Raw genomic sequence first — 22021 nt, forward strand, 5'->3', positions numbered from 1 at the left:
GTTATTCTCTGGGGTGGTACATTATTGGCCAGAACCCTGGAGGAGTGGTGATGGGCATATGTATCTCTGAAAAAATAATCGCCGAAAACAAACAAAACACCCAAAAGCCAGATTTGTTTTTGTGTTGGAAATTTTAACCCAAAAAACTGGAGCTGAAGCCTGCTCCTTCTTCTTGTGAATCTGTCTTTGAGTCTGACTGTTCTGTGGTGGCAGAAGACCAAGTCAAGTGGGCTCTGGTGAAAGATATTCACGATTTTACAGAAAGGTTGCATGTAGCAAGTGTGTTTGTGGGTGTATGCCGTGGGTGTGTGTGGTGGGAGTATTTCAGGACGGGATGGAGGAAAGGAGCAAAGAGCTGTTCTCTCTACAAGAATGACTAACACAAGAGCTTTCCGTTACCTGTCTGTCGGTTTGTCATACTGTGGGGGGTTGTGAGATGCTGGAAGCTATGCCACTGGTACTTCAAATACCAGCAGGGTCACCCGTGGTGGACAGGTTTCAGTGGCGCTTCTGGACAAAGACAGACTACGAAGAAAGGCCTGGCTATCTACTTCCAAAAATTAACCGATGAAAGCCTTGTGGGTCACAACAGAAGACTGTCCAAAATAGTGCTCAAAGAACCCCTTAGGTTAGAAGACACTCAAAACACACAGTTGTCACAATAACGGACTCAAGCACACCAACAATTGCGAAGATGGCGAAGGACCAGGCAATGTCTCATTCTGCTGTGCGTGGGGTCACCGTGAGTCAGAGCCAACTGGATGGCAACTAACAACAACAACAACACAACAGCTTTGTGATTTCAAAATGTGTACGAAAGAGCTTTTATATACATTATTTATCATACCAAACATGAAAGTTAAAATTATTACTAGGTTTGGCAGGCTAGAGAACTGAAACGCAGAGCGGGGGTTGTTGGTCTAAGATCATAGTCCTTCCACCACCCTCTGCTGCCCCAGCGTTTGTTGTTTTTGATTTGTGACTTACGAGACCCTGTGTGTTACAGAGCAGAACTGCTCTGGAGAGTTTTCTGCAATCTTTACGGGAGCAGATGGTCAAGGCGTGTTTCTTCTGCGGAGCCACTGGGTGGATTTGAATCGCCAGCCTTTTGGTTACCAGCTCAGCATGAACTGTTTTTGCCACCCAGGGACATTGCTCCCCCGGTTTTTTAAAAACAAACCTGAATCAGCTCCCAGATGGGGTTGGCACACACTGATGATGAAGCAGTGTGCTCCCATTCGTTTCCTCTTCTGTTCAGGTCTCAGGAGAGTTGTTCTAGAAGGTACTTCGAGAGGCTAGAAAAGAAAATACTAGCTGTCCTTCTGGATTACCGAGGCCTGGAAACGCTGCCCTAAAAGGTTTTTTTTTTTTTTTTTTTGTCATGAACAAGTAAAAGTTGAAGTAAAAATGATGTCTCTACAGCACAGAACACATGCTGTTTGGTTGTGTTTCAGTCATTTCCAGTGGATGAAATGACTAGCCTGTAGGAGACTGAGGAGGCTGGTGGTCACGTTGATGTAATGTACAAAGTTGTTCACAACCGTGCTCTGTCTTTGCAAGCTATTTTTACTGTTATTTATTTATTTATAACCGTTTTCTTGAATATTTATTTCAGTGAACCATGTTGAGTACATTCAAGGTTTGACTGAGGCTAACAATTTGGTGACTTTTAAAAAGCTATACACTTTAATGGTAAAGTAGAGGGTCAGTGAAAAAGAAGACCCTTAACGAGATGGATTGACACAGTGGCTGCAACCATGGGCTGAAACATAGCAACGATTGTGGGGATGGTGCAGGACTGGGCAGTGTTTGGTTCTGTTGTACATAGGGCTGCTATGAATTGGAACTGACTCGACAGCATCTCATAGCAACAATACGCTTTAAATATTTGGTTTAACATTTATATAGTGGGGCAGGAATAAATTGATTTTCTTCTTTCTTCCTAGTCTGTCTTAGCCTGGAAGCTCTGCTGAAACATGAAAGCCTCACTGACAGATGGGTGGTGGCTGCTCATAAAGTGCACTGGCTGGGAATCGAACCCAGGTTTCCCGCGTGGAAGATGGGGATTCTACCACTGAGCCATCACAACCCTCATGTGCAGGACATACGAAGAAAAACAAACTGCTGCCGTAGAGTTGATTCTGATGGGGATTCTACCACTGAGCCATCACAACCCTCATGTGCAGGACATACGAAGAAAAACAAACTGCTGCCGTAGAGTTGATTCTGATGGGGATTCTACCACTGAGCCATCACAACCCTCATGTGCAGGACATACGAAGAAAAACAAACTGCTGCCGTAGAGTTGATTCTGATGGGGATTCTACCACTGAGCCATCACAACCCTCATGTGCAGGACATACGAAGAAAAACAAACTGCTGCCGTAGAGTTGATTCTGACCCACCAAGACCCTACAGGCAGAGTAGAACGCCCCATGGGGTTTCCAAGGCTGTGATCTCTGTGGAGGCAGACTGCCACATCTTCCTCCTGCGGAGTGGCTCGTGGGTTTGAACCAACGACCTTTTGGTTAACAGCCGAGCATTTAACCACTGTGCCACCAGGGTGCCTCGCAGGATCTGTAGTGGTACATAAAGGGGAGTACAGATAAGGAAATAGAGTTTGAGAGTTAAATTCAAGTACAAGTTCTGGAAATCAGATTCCAATTTTTTATTTTTGCCTTATTTTTACTGGCCAGAACCAGCACAATGATGAATAGAAGTGGTGAGAGTGGGCTTCCTGTCTTGTTCCTGATCTCAGGAGAAAAAACGTTTTGTCTTTGACCATTAAGTAAGACATTAACCGGAGGGTTTTCACTAATGAAAATTCACTTCTATTTCAAGTTTGTCTAGAGGAACAAATGTTGGATTTTTGTATCATGTTTTTTCTGTGTTTATTGAGATGATCATGCAGTTTTATTATTATTATTGATTTTAGTTTGTTAATTCAGTGAATTATATTGATTTTACACACTACGTCAACCTTGCATGTGTGGTATAAACTCCATTTGGTTATGGTGTATCTTTGTTCTTATATTTTGCTAGATTCAATTTCTTAAAAATGTGAAAGAATTTTTTTTTTTTAATTTACATTCATGAAGGCTATTGGTCGTAATTCTCTTTTATTGTAATGTCTTTGTGTAGTTTGGGTATCGGAGTAATGCTGGTCTCATAGAATGAGTTGGGAATTATTCCGTTCTCTTCGTATTTTTTGTAAGATGTGTAGAACTGATATAATTTCTTCCTTAAATGCTTGGCAGAATTCATGAGTGATCTCATGTGTACCTTCAGTTTTCTTTGTGGGAAGGTTTTTAGTTAAAAATTCAGCCTTCAATATATAATAGGGCTATTCAGGCTATTTTTTCTTGGTGAGCTTTGTTAGTTTGTATCTTCCAAAGAATTTGTTCCTTTCTTCTAAATTGTCAAATTTATTGGCATGAAGTTGCTCATCATATTCCTGCATTTATGCTCTTAATATCATGGAATCTGTAGCGATGTCATTTCTCTCATTCCTGATATTTGTAATTTGTATCTTCTCTCTCTTTGATCACTCTGGCTAGAGGTGTATCAATTTATTGATCTAAAAAAAAAATCAGCTTTTTTGTTTTATTGATTTTTCTCAGTGGGTTTTCTACTTTCATTACTATTATTATTTCATTGATAAACTTTACCTGATCGTTATTATTTTCTTTCGTCTGCTTACTTCGGGTTTCATCTGCTCTTAATTTTCTTGTTTCTTAAAGTGGACACTGAGGTCATGGGTCTGAGGCTTTTCTTCCTTTCCAATGCATGTGGTCAGCGCTAAAATTCCCCTAAGTGCTACTCTAATGGCACTCCACAGTCCGATACGTGGTGTTTTCACGTTCATTCAGTTAGAAATACTTTCTCATCTTTTTTTGTATCTGCTTTGACTCCTAGCTGATATAAAAAAAAAAAATTTTTTTTTTTTTTTTTTTAGATGTGTGTTATTTAGTTTCTAGATATTTGGGGATTTTCCAAAATACTTTCTGTTTAGATTCTATTTTAATTCCATTATTCTTAGAGTACATACTTTGTATGTCTTGAATTTTCCTTTTTAATTTATTGACTTCCTTCACGGCCCCAAGATAGTCTGTTTCAGTAAGTGTTCTGTGTACATTTAAAAGAATGTGTTTTCTGCTGCTATTCGACGGAGCATGTAGTAAATGTCTGTTACGTCAAGCTGGTTGATAGTATTATTTGTCTTCCATAGCTTTGCTAATTTCCTGTCTTCTTGTTCAATAAACCCTTCCTTTGTAATGTATAATCTACTTCTAGTCCAATCCAGGCATTTTTCATTTCACACATTGCAGATCACAATTCTAGAAGTTCTATCTAAGTCATTTTTATTTTTATTTTTTTTATAATTTTTATTGTGCTTTAAGTGAAAGCTTACAAATCAAGTCAGTCTCTCATACAAAAACCCATATACACCTTGCTACACATTCCCCATTACTCTACCCCGCTGTCTTCCTCCACTCTCTCTTTTTGTGTCCATTTCGCCAGCTTCTAACCCCCTCCACTCTCTCATCTCCCCCCCAGGCAGGAGATGCCAACATAGTCTCAAGTGTCCACCTGATCCAAGAAGCTCACTCCTCACCAGCATCCCTCTCCAACCCATTGTCCAGTCCAATCCATGTCTGAAGAGTTGGCTTCGGAAATGGTTCCTGTCCTGGGCCAACAGAGGGTCTGGGGCCATGACCGCCGGGGTCCTTCCAGTCTCAGTCAGACCATTAAGTCTGGTCTTATGAGAATTTGGGGTCTGCATCCCACTGCTTTCCTGCTCCCTCAGGGGTTCTCTGTTGTGTTCCCTGTCAGGTCGGTCATCGGTTGTAGACGGGCACCATCTAGTTTTTCTGGTCTCAGGATGATGTAGTCTCTGGTTCATGTGGCCCTTTCTGTCTCTTGAGCTCGTAATCGCCTTGTGTCCTTGGTGTTCTTCATTCTTCTTTGATCCACGAGGGTTGAGACCAATTGATGCATCTTAGATGACTGCTTGCTAAAGTTTAAGAGCCCAGACACCACTCTTCGAAGTAGGACGCAGAATGTTTTCTTAATAGATTTTATTATGCCAATTGACTTAGATGACCCTGAAACCATGGTCCCCAGACCCCTGCCCCTGCTATGCTGGCCTTTGAAGCATTCAGCTTATTCAGGAAACTTCTTTGCTTTTGGTTTAGTCCAATTGTGCTGACGTCCCCTGTATTGTGTGCTGTCTTTCTCTTCACCTAAAGTAATTTTTATCTACTATCTAATTAGTGAATGGCCCTCTCCCACCCTCCCTCCATTCCCCCTCTCGTAATCACAAAAGAATGTTTTCTTCTCAGTTTAAACTATTTCTTAAGTTCTTATAATAGTGGTCTTTTACAATATTTGTCCTTTTGCAACTGACTAATTTCACTCAGCATAATGCCTTCCAGGTTCCTCCATGTTATGAAATGTTTCACAGATTCCTCACTGTTCTTTATGGATGTGTAGAATTCCATTGTGTGAATATATCATAATTTATTTATCCATTCATCCATTGATGGGCACCTTGGTTGCTTCCATCTTTTTGCCATTGTAAACAGTGATGCAATGAACATGGGTGTGCATATATCTGTTCGTGTAAAGGCTCTTATTTCTCTAGGATATATTCCTGGGAGTGGGATTGCTTGATCATATGGTAGTTCAATTTCTAGCTTTTTAAGGAAGCGCCAAATCGATTTCCAAAGTGGTTGAACCATTTGACATTCCCACCAGCAGTGTAGAAGTGTTCCAATCTCTCCACAGCCTCTCCAAGATTTATTATTTTGTGTTTTTTTGGATTAATGCCAGCCTTGTTGGTGTGAGATGAAATCTCATTGTAGCTTTGATCTGCATTTCTCTAATGGCTAATGATGGTGAACATTTCCTCATATATCTGTTAGCTACCTGAATGTCTTCTTTAGTGACGTGTCTATTCATATTTTTTGCCCATTTTTTTAATTGGGTTATTTGTCTGTTTGCAGTTGAGTTTTTCCAGTATCATGTAGATTTTAGAGGTCAGGCACTGATCCGAAATGTCATAGCTGAAAACTTTTTCCCAGTCTGTAGGTAGTCTTTTCACTCTTTTGGCGAAGTCTTTGGATGAGCATAGGTGTTTGATTTTTAGGAGCTCCCAGTTATCTAGTTTTTTTTCTACATTCATTATAATGTTTTGTATACTGTTTATGCCATGTATTAGGGCTCCTAACGTTGTCCCTATTTTTTCTTCCATGATCTTTATCATTTTAGATTTTATATTTAGGTCTTTGATCCATTTTGAGTTAGTTTTTGTGCATGGAGTGAGGTATGGGTCTTGTTTCATTTTTTTTGCAGATGGATATCCAGTTATCCCAGCACCATTTGTTAAAAAGACTGTCTTTTCCCCATTTAACTGTTTTGGGGCCTTTGTCAAATATCAACTGCTCATATGTGGATGGATTTATGTCTGGATTCTCAATTCTGTTCCAATGGTCCATGTATCTGTTGTACCGGTACCAGGCTGTTTTGACTACTGTGGCGGTATAATAGGTTCTAAAATCAGGTAAAGTGAGGCCTCCCACTTTGTTCTTCTTTTTCAGTAATGCTTTATTTATCTGGGGCCTCTTTCCCTTCCATCTGAAGTTGGTGATTTCTTTTGCCATCTCATTAAAAAATGTCATTGGAATTTGGATTGGAATTGCATTGTATCTATAGATCACTTTGGGTAGAACAGATATTTTTATAATGTTGACTCTTCCTATCTGTGAGCAAGGCAAGTTTTTCCACTTATGTAGGTCTGTTTTGGTTTCTCGCAGTAGTATTGTGTACGTTTCTTTGTATAGGTCTTTTACATCTCTGGTTAGATTTATTCCCAAATATTTTATCTTCTTGGAGGCTACTGTAAATGGTATTGATTTGGTGATTTCCTCTTCAATGCTTTCTTTGTTGGTGTAGAGGAATCCAACAGATTTTTTATGTTAATCTTGTATCCTGATACTGTGCCGAACTCTTCTATTAGTTTCAGTAGTTTTCTTGAGAATTCTTTAGGGTTTTCTGTGTATAAGATCATTTCATCTGCAAATGGAGGTACTTTTATTTTTTCCTTACCAATCTGGATGTCCTTTATTTCTTTTTCTAGCCTAATTGCTCTGGCTAGGACCTCCAGCACAGTGTTGAATAAAAGTGGTGATAAATGGCGTCTTTGTCTGGTTCCCCTTCTCAAGGGGAATGCTTTCAGGCTTTCTCCATTTAGGATGATATAGGCTGTTGGCTCTGTATAAATGCCCTTTATTATGTTGAGTAATTTTCCTTCTATTCCCATTTTGCTGAGAGTTTTTATCATGAATGGATGTGGAACTTTGTCAAATGCCTTTTCTGCATCAATTGATAAGATTATGTGGTTCTTGTCTTTTGTTTTATTTATGTGATGGATTACATTGATGGTTTTTCTAACATTGAACCATCTCGACATACCTGGTATGAATCCCACTTGGTCATGGTGAATTATTTTTTTGATATGTTGTTGAATTCTATTGGCTAGAATTTTGTTGAGGATTTTTGCATCTACGTTCATGAGGGATATAAGTATAATTTTCTTTTCTTGTGGTGTCTTTACCTGATTTTGGTATCAGGGGTATGGTGGCTTCATGGAATGAGTTTGGTAGTATTCTGTCCTTTTCTATGCTCTGAAACACCTTTAGTTTTTTTTTTTAGTAGTGGTGTCTACTCTTCTCTGAAAGTTTGGTAGAACTCTGCAGTGAAGCCGTCTGGACCAGGGCCTTTTTTTTGCGGGGGCTTGGGGGAGTGTTTTTTGATTACCTTTTCAATCTCTTCTTTTGTTATGGATGTGTTTAGTTGTTCTACCTCTATTTGTGTTAGTTTAGGTAAGTAGTGTGTTTCTAGGAATTCATCCATTTCTTTTAGGTTTTCAAATTTGTTTGAGTATAGTTTTTCATAGTAATCTGATATGTTTCTTTTAAGTTTAGTTGGGTCTGTTGTAATATCGCCCCTCTCATTTCTTATTCAGGTTATTTGCTTCCTCTCCTGTTTTTCTTTTGTCAGTTTGGCCAGTGGTTTATCAATTTTGTTGATTTTTTCAAAAAAACAGGTTTTGGTCTTGTTAATTCTTTCAATTGTTTTTCTGTTTTCTATTTCATTTAGTTCTGCTCTAATTTTTATTATTTGTTTTCTTCTGGTGCCTGTAGGTTTCTTTTGTTGCTCTCTTTCTATTTGTTCAAGTTGTAGGGATAATTCTTTGATTTTGGCCCTTTCTTCTTTTTGAATGTGTGCATTTATTGATACAAATTGGCCTCTGAGCACCGCTTTTGCTGTGTCCCAAAGGTTCTGATAGGAAGTGTTTTCATTCTCGTTGGATTCTCTGAATTTCTTTATTCCATCCTTAATGTCTTCTATAATCCAGTCTCTTTTGAGCAGGGTATTGTTCAGTTTCCAAGTATTTTATTTCTTTTCCCTGCTTTTTCTGTTATGGATTTCCACTTTTACAACTTTATGGTCAGAGAAGATGCTTTGTAATATTTCAATGTTTTGAATTCTGCTAAGGCTTGCTTTATGACCTAATATGTGGCCTATTCTAGAGAATGTTCTAAGTGCACTAGAAAAGAAAGTATACTTGGCTACTGTTGGGTGGAGTGTTCTGTATATGTCTACAAGGTCAAGTTGGTTGATTGTGGCATTTAGATCTTCCATGTCTTTATTGAGCTTCTTTCTAAATGTCCTGTCCTTCACCGAAAGTGGTGTGTTGAAGTCTCCTACTATTATTGTGGAGCTGTCTATCTCACTTTTCAATGCTGATAGAGTTTGTTTTATGTATCTTGCAGCCCTGTCATTGGGTGCATAAATATTTAATATGGTTATATCTTCTTGGTATATTGGCCCTTTAATCATTATCCTTTCTGAAGGATTTAACTTTAAAGTCCATTTTGTCAGAAATTAATATTGTCACTCCTGCTCTTTTTTGATTGTTGTTTGCTTGATATATATTTTTCCATCCTTTGAGTTTTAGTTCGTTTGTGTCTCTAAGTCTAAGGTGTGTCTCTTGTAGGCAGAGTAGAGACAGAGCGTGTTTTTTAATTCATTCTGCCACTGTCTATCTCTTTATTGGTGCATTTAGTCCATTTACACTCAGCATAATTATGGATAGGTATGAATTTAGTGCTATCATATTGATGTCTTTTTTTGTGTGTAGACAGTTTTTTTCCCACTTGATTTTATGTGCTGAGTAGATTTTCTTTATATATTGTCCTTTCCTCATATTTGTTGTTGTTGATTTTGTTTCTGCTAGTCTGTATTTTTCCCTTGTATTTTATTTTGATGAGTAGGCTAGATTGTCTCCTTTGTGATTACTGTATTATTTATCCCTATTTTTCTAAATTTAAAACTAAGTTTTATTTTTTTGTATCGCTGTATCTTCCTCTCCATATGGAAGGTGTACAATTACATTTCTCAGTCCCTCTTTATTATTTTCATGTTGTCTTATTTTATGTAATAACATCGCTGTCACCCTGTGTTGGGCTTTTTTTTTTAATCTTGCTTTGTGTTTTTGGATTTCCTGTCTGGGTTGACTTCTGGTTGCTCTGCCCAGTGTTCTAGTCTTGGGTCGATACCTGATATTATTGATTTTCTAACCAAAGAACTCCCTTTAGTATTTTTGTAGCATTGGTTTGGTTTTTACGAATTCCCTCAACTTGTGTTTATCTGGAAATGTCTTAATTTCACCTTCATATTTAAGAGACAGTTTTGATGGATATATGATTCTTGACAGGCAATTTTTTTCCTTCAATTTTTTAAATATGTCATCCCATTGCCTTCTTGCCTGCATGGTTTCTGCCAAGTAGTCCGAGTTTATTCTTGTGGGCTCTCCTTTGTAGGTGACTTTTTGTTTATCCCTTGCTGCTCTTATAATTGTCTCTTTCTCTTTGGTTTTGGCAAGCTTGATTATAATACGTCTTGGTGACTTTCTTTTAAAATCTACCTCATGTGGAGTTTGATGAGCATCTTAGATAGATATCTTCTCATCTTTCACAATATCAGGGAAGTTTTCTGCCAACAAATCTTCAACAATTTTCTCTGTATTTTCTGTTATCCCTCCCTTTTCTGGTACTCCAATCACTCTTGATACAGTCCCACATGATTCTTAAGGTTTCTTCATTTTTTAAAGTTCTTTTATCTGATTTTTCTTCAAATATATTAGTGCCAAATGATTTATCTTTGAGTTCAGAAATTCTAGCTTCTACTCGCTCAGTTCTGCTCCTCTGACTTTCTATTGAGTTATCTAATTCTGTAATTTTATTGTTAATTTTCTGAGTTTCTGATTGCTGCCTATCTATGGATTTTTCCAGCTTATTAAACTTTTCGTTATGTTCCTAAATAATCTGTCTAATTTTCCAATTGCTTTATCTGTGTGTTCCTTGACTTGTCCTGTGTATTGTCTCATTTCCTTCCTGATGTCTTGAAGGGTTCTGTATATTAAACTTTTGTATTCTGCATCTGGTAATTCCAGGAATGCATTTTCATCTAGAAGATCCCTGGATTCTTTGTTTTGAGAGCCTGTTGAGATGATCATGGCCTGTTTCTTTATGTAGCTTGATACTGACTGTTGTCTCTGAGCCATCTATAAGTTACTGTATTAGTTTATGCTTGCTTACTGTGTCGTAGCTTCTTTGTTTTATTTTGGTATACCCTTATGGGTTGCTTGAGTGAGCTAGCTTGATTATTTTCACCTTTGGAGCTCTGGTGTCCTGTCCCCAGCTGGCTAGGGCTGTTAATCAGGTATATCAGTCTAGGAGTCCATTGAGTTTTCTTGTATGAATTCAGCTCAGGTTTCTAGGTAGCTGATCATCCAGTGTGTGGTACAGGCTCTGTCCTACAGTCTTAGAGGGGCAGGGGTGATTGGCGTATATACCGGTATCTGATTGCAGCAGGGGATCACACTCTGAACAAGGCAGAGGGCTGAGAACTGAGCCCCAAGTGTCTCTGAGGAAAACATGTCTCTGTTCCCTACAGCGTGCTGGTGGGTGTGTTCTGCAGAGGGACCATGGGAACCCAAAGTTTTTCCTTGTAAGGACTGGGAGGTACCAGTTATCTTTGGACCCCTGTCGTGGGTGGCTGTGTGGCCTGAGTGGAGCTACCAGTCCTTAGGTCCCTGATGTGGGTAGCTGAGGACCTTGTTTAATAGGCAAAGTAATGTCAAAAGTCAAACACCCACCTCTCCACTGCACAGCTGAAATGGTTGGAGTTTGCCAACAAGGGCCTATTCTCCCTAAATAGACCCACACAGGTCCACGCAAAAGGGAAAGGTGCTCAAGGTCCATGGACAGTTTATGCCTGGACAGGAGCTGCTTCTGTCCTGAGCTCCCCCAGTTAATAGAGCTAGCAAATTATCTTTTCCCCCCATTTGCAAATTTTTTCCTTCGCCAAGGCTGGGAGGATGGCTTTAGGTGCTCACCAGGGTCTATCTCAGGCCCAGGGATTCAGCCGCTGAAGCCAGCTTGAAGGTTGGGGGGGGGACACAGTAAAATATACGCAAGTACTTAGGTTTTGCCGAGAGCGCCCTTCTGCTCAGGTTCCAGAGGTGTGAGTGGGCTGTGTGGCTGGCTGCTTCTCCCTGAGGAAACTGTGGCCCAATGCTAGGACCAGCCCGCTGCCGCTGCAGCCGCTCAGGGAATGGTGCCTGAGGGCTCCCCACGATTCAGGTCCGGTAACTCCTCTCTGCTTCTGAACAGTCCCATCCTTCCCCTGCCCCTCAGTTCATTGTCTAAGCTTGCCTTTGACGCTCAGGGCTCCCAGCTTGTCACAAATATACTCGTTTCACTTGTTTTTTTGGGTCTTTGTTGTAAAGAGGGCTCACCTGAAGCATCTGTCTATTCCGCCATCTTGGCTCTGCCTCCTATCTGTCTTTTTAAAAACGTATCTTCTGTTTCTCTAATTCAGTTGTCCACCATATAGAATACGGCTATAATAACTGCTTTGATGTTGTTTTTTTCCTGGAGAAGATGAAGATAGCTTCCCAAAGATGAAGAATGAGTGTTTGCCATGCATGCAGGGTGGAGTGGGTTAGGTTCTAATTCCCAGTGGCTCTTTTTTTTTTTCCACAGGAGAAACACCTCGCAGTCTGCTTCCACAAAGATTTCAGCCTAGAAACCCTGCGGGGCAGTTCTACTCTGTCATATAGGGTTGCTATGAGTAGAAATCTACTCAACAGCACCCAAAAACAACAACACCATAGACTTGCCAGATAATTTAAATTATCTGTGAGGATTACTGACTTACTCGTAGATCATAAATTCCTTATGGGTAGGGACAGCCTCTTATTCACCTTTATGTCCCACCACCTACCACAATGCCTGGCAGATACTCAGGGAGAGAAGACCCTGACTGAGCCATTGATTCCTCTGAGCAAGCTTGACAGTGGCTCCCTCAGGAGAGAGAGACTTCCAGACTCCTTTCTGGTAATGTCCAGGAAGAGCTCCAGGCTTCTGCTCTGTGTGAGGAGGCAATGGGCCAAGAGGGATGCTGGCAGGAAGCTGCATCCAGAGACCCACTGAGAGAAGCTCCTTCCAGAAAAACAGGCCATCGACTCACAAGAGAGACCCACAGAAAAAGGGGCAACAGCAGGAGACCTCCAACCAAAACTGAAAGGGAGGTGGAAACCATGAAATAAAGGCATCCGGCTCTATCATTAATTTCTGGTACAACAGTTAAGTGCTTGGCTGCTAACCGAAAGGTCGGTGGTTCCATCCCACCCACCACTCTGTGGAGAAAGACCTGGTGATCTGCTCCTGTAAAGATTAAAAAACAAAAACAAAAAACTTGTTGCCGTCAAGTCAGTTATGATCTGTAGTGACCCTATAGGACAGAGTAGAATGGCCCCATAGGATTTCCAAGTAGCAACTGGTGAATTTGAACTGCCAACCATTTGCAGCTAAGCTCTTAACCACTGTGCCACCAGGACTCCCTATAAAGATTACAGCCTAGGAAACCTTATGGGGCAGTTCTACTCTGTCACATGGGTTGCTACGAGTCAGAATCGACTTGACAGCACCCAACAACAGCAAGGTATTTCTTCCCTACCTTGTTATTTACAAGAAGAAGAAGAGCCAGCCTTGGGCTCTCCAAGAATCTCTGTTTCTCAGGTTTTTATGTCAGAAATAGAAAATGATGACCTCCCTCCCAAGAGATCCTGGGCACAGCAGACTCTGAGATCCTCATCAGCTGGGGCTGTATCTTACTCATGGGATTGCTGACGTGGGTCACAGGGAACCAAGTCTGCATGCAAGTCCATGCTTACATATGAAGCGTAGCCTGCAATCGGGACAGATACGCCCTTAATTTCCTAAACCTTATCTGCTGCAAAAGACCTTTTAAACCCACCCAAAAAACCCACTGCCGTCGAGTCAATTCCGACTCATAGCAACCCTATAGGACAGAGTAGAACCGCACCATAGAGTTTCCAAGGGGCGCCTGGCAGATTCGAACGGCTGACCTCTTGGTTAGCAGCTGTAGCACTTAGCCACTACACCACCAGTGTTTCCAAAGACCTTTTAAAAGTGTCAAATAGCAAAGACGTCACTTTGAGAACTAAGGTGCGCCTAACCAAAACCGTGGTGTTTTCAATCACCTCATATGCACATAAAAGCTAGACAATGAATGAGGAAGAAAGAAGGCGAACTGATGCATTCGAATCATGATATTGGTAAAGAATATTGAATATACCAAAAGAATGAACAAATCTGTCTTGAAAGAAGTACAGCCAGGATGCTCCTTGGAAGACAGGATAATGAGACTTCATCTCATGTACTTTGGACATGTTATTAAAGAAAAGTTCTTTTATTGGACATGTTATTAGGAGGGACCAATTCCTAGAGGACATCATGCTTGGTGTTATGGATTGAATTGTGTCACCCAAAAATGTGTGTCAACTTGGCTAGGCCATGATTCCTAGTACTGTGTGATTGTCCACCATTTTCCTATGTGTTGTAAATCCTACCTCCAAGATTGAAGTTGTCAAGGATTTCATTTTACTTGGATCCACAACCAACACCCATGGAAGCAGCAGTCAAGAAATCAAAAGACACTTTGCACTGGACAAATCTGCTGCAAAAGACCTCTTTAAAGTGTTAAAAAGCAAAGATGTCACCTTGAAGACTAAGGTGTACCTGACTCATGCTGTGTTATCAGGAAGGATCAGTCCCTGGAGAAGGACATCATGCTTGGTAAAGTAGAGAGTCAGCAAAAAAGAAGACCCTCAATGTGATGGATTAATACAGCGGCTACAAGAATGGGCTCAAACAAACAATGATTGTCAGGGTGGGGCAGGACTGGGCAGTGTTTTGTTCTGTTTTTTTTTACATAGGCTCGCAATGAGCTGGAACTGACTCAGTGGCATCTAACAACAACATCATGATGTTAATGATGTGGGATTAGCGGTGGTTATGTTAATGAGGCAGGACTCAATCTATAAGATTAGGTTGTGTCTTAAATCAATCTCTTTTGAGATATAAAAGAGAAAAGAGAGCAGCGACACAGGGGGACCTCATACCACCAAGAAACAAGAGCCAGGAGAATAACGTGTCCTTCGAACCCAGGGTCCCTGTGCTGAGAAGCTCCTCGATAGGGGAAGATTAATGACAAGTACCTTCCTCCTGAGCCAAGAGAGAGCCAAAGCTTTCCCCTGGAGCTGGCGCCCTGGATCCAGACTTCTAGCCTCCTAGACTGTGAGAGAATAAATTTCCCTTTGTTAAAGCACATTCACTTGTGATATTTCTGTTACAGCAGCACTAGATAACTAAGACACTTGGTAAGTAGCGGGGCAGCGAAAGAGGAAAACTCTCAACAAGATGGACTCACACAGTGGCTTCAACAACAGGCTCGAACATAGCACTGATTGTGAGGATGGTGTAGGACTGTGCAGTGTTTTGTTCTGTTGTACGTAGGGTTGCTATGAGTCAGAACTGACTTGATGGCACCTAACAACATAGCGATAAAGGTCCCTGGGTGGTACAAATGGTTTGCCCTCGACTACTGACAGTAAAGGTCGGTGGTTCAAGCTCACAGCTGTGCCACAAAAGAAAGGCCTGGTGATCTGCTTCTGTAAAGACTACAGCCAAAAAAACCTCATGGAGCAGCTCTATCGTGTAACACGTGGGGTTGTCATGAGTCAGAATGGACTGGGTGGCAACAGTTTGGGTTTTTTTTTGTTTTATGTAGTGAGGCAGCTATGTCTTAATTAATTTATACCTATATACTCAATATCACCCTTAGGGAAAACTTATTGTTTGTCTCAGTTTCATAAAAGTAAAAGAAACTAATAAGTTATTTGTTTGGATCTAGGCAAATAGGATTTTTGTTGGTGTTCAGACCTGGCAATGTTTCATTCCGTTGTGCATGGGGTCGTCATGAGTTAGGGGCCAGCCTGATGGTAGCTAACAACGACAACCATATGACCAACAGTCTCACTCCTAGATATTTACTCAAAGGAAATGAAAACTTATGTTCACATAAAAACCTGTATGTGAATGTTATATTCAGCTTTATTTATAACTGCCCAAAACAGGAAACAATCCAAATTTCCATCAGTAGTTGAATGGATAAACAAATTGTGGTATATACGAACAACGGAATACTACTTAACAATAATAAGACATGAAATATTGAAACACACAACAACAGGGGTGACCCTGAGTGAAAGACTCTAGACCCAAAGGAAGCATACTATATGATCATCTTTGTATGGCATTCTGGAAAAGGCAGAGCTCCAGGGACCAAGGTCACATCAGTTGTTGCCAGGGATTGGGGTGGGGTGGAGGGGCAGGGCTGACTACGAAAGAGCAGCCCAAGGGATTTTTTTTTTAATCATTTTTTAAATTTTATTATTCTAAAATACACATGAGCATATATATAACAATAAAACCCTGGTGGTGTAGTAGTTAAGAGCTATGGCTGCTAACTAAAAGGTTGACAGTTCAAATCCACCAGGTGCTCCTTGGAAACTCTATGGGGCAGTTCTACTCTGTCCTATAGGGTCACTATGAGTTGGCAGCAGGTTTGGGTTTTTTGGTTTTATATAACAAAACGTGCCATTTTAACCACTTTTAAGTGTTCAATTCAGTGACGTTAATTACATTCACCATGTTTTACAGCCATCACCACTATCAATTTCCAAATGTTTTTCATCACCTAAACAAAAACACAGCACCCCTTAAGCAGTAATTCCCCATTTCCCATCCCCTCCATAACCACTACTAAACTGTGGTCTCTATGCATTTGCCTACTGTAGGTATTTCATGGCTGCAATCATACAGTATTTATCTCTTTGTGACTGATTTATTTCAGTCAGTGTAAAGGTTTCAAGGTTCATCCATGTCATAGCATGTATTAAGACTTCATATCTCTTTATGGCTGAATAATATTCCATGGTCTGTGTAGACCACAGTTGGTTCACCCGTTCATCTGTTGATAGACCCTTGGATTGTCTCCACTTTCGGCTTTTGTGAAGAGTGCTGCAAGACCACAGTTGGTTCATCCGTTCATCTGTTGATAGACACTTGGATTGTCTCCACTTTCAGCTTTTGTGAAGAGTGCTGCAAGACCACAGTTGGTTCATCCATTCATCTGTTGATAGACACTTGGGTTGTCTCCACTTTCGGCTTTTGTGAAGAGTGCTGCAAGACCACAGTTGGTTCATCCATTCATCTGTTGATAGACACTTGGGTTGTCTCCACTTTCGGCTTTTGTGAAGAGTGCTGCAAGACCACAGTTGGTTCATCCATTCATCTGTTGATAGACACTTGGGTTGTCTCCACTTTTGTGAAGGTGCTGCAATGAATGCTGGTGTATGAGCATCTGAACAGAATGAGGGGATTTTGGGAAATGATGAAACCATTCTGTATCATGATTGCGGTGATGAATACCTAACTCCACACATTATTCAAAACTCATACACCTGTACACCACAGAGTGAATTTTCCTGTATGAAACTTAAAAATTAAATTAAAAAACAGGAGAGAGCCTTGCCTACGAAGTGTATGGTATTTTTTGAGCGTGAGGAAGCCTAATCATTGTCTAAACAAAGTGAAAACTAAGAAAAACAAGTTATGAAACTTAGGTTACATTAATTTTGACATAATTATATGTTAGGAATTGAGTTGTGTTCCACCAAAATATGGGTTGTAAATCCTAACCCCTATACCTATGGAAAGAGCCCTGGTGGCACAATGGTTAAGTGCTTGACTGCTTACCAGAAGATTGGCTGTTCCAACTCACCCAGCAGCCCCTTGGGAGAAAGACCTGGAAATCTGCTCCCATAAAGATCCTAGAAAACCCTATGGGACAGTTCCAATCTGTCACATGGTGTTGCTATGAGTTAGAATTGACTGGAAGGTACCCAGCAATAACTACGTACCTATGGATGTAATCCCATTTGGGAATAGAGTTTTCTTTGTTATATTAATGAGGTCATATCATATAATCACCTGTGCCAAGAAATTTGGAAGACAGCTACCTGGCCAACCTACAGGAAGAGATCCATATTTGTAGCCATTCCAAAGAAAGGTGATCCAACAGAATGTAGAAATTATTGAACAATATCATTAATATCATGCACAAGTAAAACTTTGCTGAAGATCACCCAAAAGCAGTTGAAGCGATACATAGACAGGGAACTGCCAGAAATTCAAGCCAGATTCAGAAGAGGACGTGAAACAAGGGATATCATTGCTGATGTCAGATGGATCTTGGCTGAAAGCAGAGAATACCAGAAAGATGTTTATCTGTATTTTATTGACTATCCAAAACCATTCGACTGTGTGGATCATAACAAATTATGGGTAACATTTCAAAGAATGGGAATTCCAGAACACTTAATTGTGCTCATGAGGGACCTGTACTTAGACCAAGAGGCAGTTGTTCAAACAGTGGTTTAAAGTCAGGAAAGTTGTGCATCAAGGCTGTATCATTTCACCATACCTATTCAGTCTGTATGCTGAACAAATAATCCAAGAAACTGGGCTATATGAAGAAGAACGGGGCATCAGGATTGGAAGAAGACTTATTAACAACCTGCTATATGCAAAAAAAAAATTTTTTTTTCATATGCAGACAACACAACCTCACTTGCTGAAAGTGAAGAAGACTTGAAGCACTAAATGATGAAGACCAAAGACCACAGCCTTCAGTATGGATTACGCCTCAACATAAAGAAAACAAAAATCCTCACAGCTGGACCAATAAGCAACATCATGATTAACGGAGAAAGGACTGAATTTGTCAAGGATTTCATTTTACTTGGATCCACAATCAATACTCATGGAAGCAGCAGTGAAGAAATCAAATGACACATTGCATTGGGCAAATCTGCTGCAAAAGACCTCTTTAAGGTGTTAAAAAAGAAAGATGTCACTTTAAAGACTGAGGTGCGCCTGACCCAAACCATGGTGTTTTCGGTTGCCTCGTATGCATGTGAAAGCTGGACAATAAATAAGGATGACCAAAGAAGAATCAATGCCTTTGAATTATGGTGTTGAAGAATATCGAATATACCATGGATTATCAGAAGAACAAACAGGTGTGTCTTGGAAGAAATACAGCCAGAGTGCTTCTTGGAGGGACCAGTCCCTAGAGGAGGACATCATGCTTTGTAAAGTAGAGCGTCAGCAAAAAAGAAGACCCTTAATAAGATGGATTGACACAGTGGCTACAACAATGGGCTCAAGCATTGCAAAACTTGTGAGGGTGGCACAGGACCACACAGCGTTTTCATTTTGTTGTACATGGGGTCACTATGAGTTGGAACGACTGGACAGCGCCTAATGACAACAGACAACAGCGTATCAGTGCAGTGTTGTTTTAAACCAATCACTGTTGAGTTGTAAAAAGAGCAGATGAAGCACAGAAGCAAGTGAGCACAGATGGGAGAAGATAGAGGCCACAGGAAGATCACCAAGGAACCGAGGAACACGAGGTGAAAAGAGAGATCTTCAGAGCCAACCATGACAGAAAGCCTTCCCCTAGAGCTGCTGCCCTGAATTTGGACTTCTAGCTTCCTAAACTGTGAGAAAATAAATTTCTGTTCTTTAAAACCACCCACATATGGTATTTCTGTTATAGTAACACTAAGAAACTAAGATATAGCAGTAAAAAATATATAGTACAGAAAGCATCAAACTTAAGGACTTTTTGGGGTCCCTTATGGTGCAAACAGTTAAGCATTCAGCTACTAACCAAAAGGTTGGTGGCTTGAACCCACCTAGAGGTACCTCTGGAGAAAGTCCTGGCCATCTGCTTCAGAAAGGTCACAGCTTTGAAAACCCTATGGAATAGTTCTACTCTATACATATGGGGTCAGCATGAGTAGGAATTGGCTTGACAGCAACTGGCTTTTTTTTTGGTTTAGGGATTTTTTTTGTATACCGAAGTTAAAATAAAATAATACCACTTTTTTCTAGTTTTTTTTTTTTTTTAAGGCTATAAAAGAACACATGGTTTACTGGGCAGCATTTTCACAGTGATCGCAAGCCCGGTTTTCTTGCCTATGGATTGCAAACACAGTTCTCTAACCATGTAGAATTCAAGACGAAATGTTCGAAGTTCTGTTTACTTGATCTTACCACTTGGTTTTCTTTTCTTGTAAAGATTTTTCGAATTGAAGAACACATCTCAAGTTTATATCATTTTATATAGAGCTGGGTTCTTGGAATTTCACTGAAGTGAAGCTGTTGCACTTTCTTTGAGGTGAAAGTATTTCTTCGTGGCAAAAGCTTATTGATCGGTGCAGCACATCTCCATGATGATTTTATGAGAGCTGAAATCATTCTGCTTTAAACCAAAAGCAAAATCAATTTAGCCAAAGACAGACATATCATCGGGCACCCAAGGGTGAATTAAAATCTTCACTCATTTCACATTAGTGAATGAGTGCTGCATTTTAAAATCAATGAAAGAAAAACCATTTCTTGGATGTAACGTTTAGTTTCCTGGTAACATTTGTAGGCTGAAACTGAAGCAATGGCCTTGTTAGTTTCCAAATTAGCAAGTGATTCTCCTGCTCTGGGTCACCTGATACACCGGTGCTTCCCTCGATGTATTTTGACTCAGCCCTTGAGCACCTCAAAGAGCCAGCATGACACATTTCCCAGGGTTTTAGGCCTCAGGTCAGAACACTGTCTGACTCACTTGCTTTGGACATGTCATCAGGAAGGATCAATTGTTGGAGAAAGACATCGAGTTTGGTGAAGCAGAGGGCCCATGAGGACCAGGGAGACCCTCGGTGAGATGGACTGGTGCAGGAACCTCAACGGCAGATTTGAACATGCTGGTACTGCTGACGATGACACAGAACCGGGCAACACTTCGTTTCTTGTACGTGAGGTTGCCTTGAGCTGGCATCGGCTTGATGGCAACTAACAACAGGCCATGTGTGCTACTGGGGTTACAGCAGATTAAACCTTCTAACAAATACAACGTTCATTCTAAGTCACCATGTCTGTGCCAAGGGAAATAGTGCTTCTGAGTCTAGACTGAGAAAGAATTTACTGTACAACATATGATTGTTCTGTTGCTAGGCACTCAGGAGTAGATTCCCACTTGCAGCGACCCCGTGTGACGAGCAGAACTGCCCCATAGGGTTTTCTATGCTGTAATCTTTACGGGAGCAGATCACCAGGTCTTTCTCCCACTGAAGTGGCTGGTGGGTTCAACTTCCAACCGTTTGGTTAGCAGCCCAGCGCTTTAACCATTGTACCGCCAGGGCTTCTTATAACATAAGATAAAAACACGTGGCCGTTACGTCAAATTCAACTCATAGCAACACTACAGAACAGAGTAGAACTGCTCCACAGGGTTTCCAAGGAGCCGCTGCTGGCTTTGAACTGTCAACCTCTTGATTAGCAGCCAAGCTCTTAACCACTGCACTAACATAAGATAGGTTCATGTACTTTAGGGGGAAAAAAAAAATCTTATTCAGCCGGGTTTCCCATTGTGTAGATAGTTTGTGCAGAGATTTTTGAAAGCTGCATGGAACTTTTTTCAGGTTACATGGATGCTTTTTGACTCTGGTTATTTAAAGAGGCTTCCAGAAAGTCCGAATTAGTTCCTGAAACTATGCTTTTGAATTGGCCTCACTGCAATTATTATGTCCTTGGGCCAAGGTGGTCAGGGCAGTAAAGCAAGACCAGTAACTAGCTGCCACCCAGCTGACTCTGACTCGTGGCGACCCCACGTACGTCAGGGTGGAGTTGTGCTCCGCGGGGTTTTCGGTGGCTGATTTTTCAGAAGTAGATCACCAGGACTTCGGAGGTGCCTCCGAGTAGACTCGAACCTCCAACCTTTCTGTTAGCAGCCAAGCCCACTCACCATTTGCACCACCCAGGGGCTTCAGTAAAGCAAGAGGGGACAGTGATCTAAAGTCTGCCCCCGTGACTGGGAACCTTAGGAAGGACTCGGAAAGTGATGATTAAGTCATTCCTTAAATAATGGCTGAAAATCATGCAAATCAGTAGCAGGGACCAGGGCTAAATCCTTCATGTGCAGTTCTTTCCAAAACAACCTAGACAACTGTGTGTGTTTAATAAATGCTTATTCAAATGAGTCGTTATAACCCCTCCCCTGCATATTGTCTATGTTTCAGAGATAATAATAATAGCAAACATTTACCGCTGCCATCGAGTTGATTCCGACTGATAGCAACCCTATAGGACAGAGTAGAACTGTCCCATAGGGTTTCTAAGGAGCAGCTGGTGGATTTGAACTACCGACCTTTTGGTTAGTTGCGGAGCTCTTGACCACTGTGCCACAGGACTCCAGCAAACGTATATTGCATGCTAGTTTGTGGTAGGCACTGTTCTAGTGATTTACATACATTTTCTGATTTAATCCCACAACAACAGGAGAGAAGTGAATACTACTGTTATCCCTTCTAACAGATGAGAAAACCATGCCCTAAGTGGTAAAATAAGTGCCCAAGGCCAAGAAATTGATAAGTGCTGGTGATAATATGAAAACTCCAAAA

Source organism: Loxodonta africana, chromosome 17 (assembly GCF_030014295.1).
Source record: "Loxodonta africana isolate mLoxAfr1 chromosome 17, mLoxAfr1.hap2, whole genome shotgun sequence".
Taxonomy (NCBI): domain Eukaryota; kingdom Metazoa; phylum Chordata; class Mammalia; order Proboscidea; family Elephantidae; genus Loxodonta; species Loxodonta africana.